Source organism: Aptenodytes forsteri, unplaced genomic scaffold (assembly GCF_000699145.1).
Source record: "Aptenodytes forsteri isolate BGI_AS27 unplaced genomic scaffold, ASM69914v1 Scaffold236, whole genome shotgun sequence".
NCBI classification, from domain to species: Eukaryota; Metazoa; Chordata; class Aves; order Sphenisciformes; family Spheniscidae; genus Aptenodytes; species Aptenodytes forsteri.
Window position 1 is genome coordinate 3,331,725 of NW_008794456.1, and position 1,409 is coordinate 3,333,133.

Consider the following 1,409-nt stretch of genomic DNA (forward strand, 5'->3'; position numbering starts at 1 on the left):
CACAGGAGGGTCCCCCTGAACATCAGGAAACACTTTTTGAGTGCGAGGGTGACCGAGCACTGGCACAGGTTGCCCAGGGAGGTTGTGGGGTCTCCATCCTTGGAGATATTCAAAAGCCAGATAGTCCTGGGCCAGCAGCTGTGGGTGGCCCTGCTGGAGCAGGGGGTTGGACCAGATGACCTCCAGAGGTCCCTTCCCACCTCAACCACTCTGCGCTTCTGTGATTCTGTTTAGGCTTCACTAGTTTGGGGGAGCAGGAGGCAGTCCCTAGGAGAAGCTCTGGAGATCCTCAGGGAGAAAAGAGGAGGATCCTAGGGCAGATGGTTTCTCACTGCCTTTTGGGTATTGCTGATCTCTGGCTGGGGCAAAGCAGAGATTTGGTGTTCTGGAGGGTGATGGACAGCCATGTCCCCCTGAACTCACACCACCAATAAAGCCCTTCAAGTAGAAGCCCTGCAGGTCCACCTGCCCCCTCCTCTTCAGCAGGTCCCATATGAGCCAGGGCTTAGTTACAGCCTGATCTGCAGAGCCTGCACTTGCCAAGGGTAACCCCGACTGCTGGGGTCCTTGGTGCTGGTGTTGCTGGTTGCTTTGGCTGCTGGCAGACGCTCTGCAATGAGCCACCTTCGCCCAGGGCTTGTAACGGCGGGCAGGGGATCTGAAAGGAGAGGGATTCCCCAGTCGGATTACTGTTAGCTACAGCCGGGGGGAAGGGCGGGGTTCGTTTGTGTCGCTGCCAGTCAGACAGGTACAGTCTGCAGGGTAGTGGGAGATGCCTTCAGGCTGGCTCAGATGGGCTGTTTATGTCCATGGGGGGTGGGCACTGCTCCCACCCTTCCCACGTGCTGGTAGACAAGACCTGGAGTACCATCTCCTCCACCGACGTCCTCAAAAGGGGTCTGGTTCCTCCTTCCCTCTATATCCCATCCATTGTCTATGGAAACCAGAGGCACCATGTGCTCGAGCGGGCTTCAGGCCAGGTCTGCACATCTGGCGATGACTCCATGTGGGTCTGCAAGAATGAGGAGTAAAGTATTGCGCCATGCAAGGTGAGCAGCCTACTACTTGTGTCATGCTGATTCTTGAATTACCTCATCTTATCAGTGAAGGGCAAGGGAGGGTGGCAGAAGTCAGCCTGGCCAGAGGTGAGCTGGGACCAGAGGTCACGATGCTTTTTTCCTTGCAAAGTCTTTCACTGGTTTTCAAAGCCACATGGTGTCCCTAAGATATTTGTTTATCATACAATGATAGAATCGTTTAGGTTGGAAAAGACTCTTAAGATCATCGAGTCCAACCCTTAACCTATCACTGCCAAGTCCACCACTACACCATGTCCCTAAGTGCCTCATCTACTCGTCTTTTAAATACCTCCAGGGATGGGGACTCCACCACTTCCCTGGGCAGCCTGT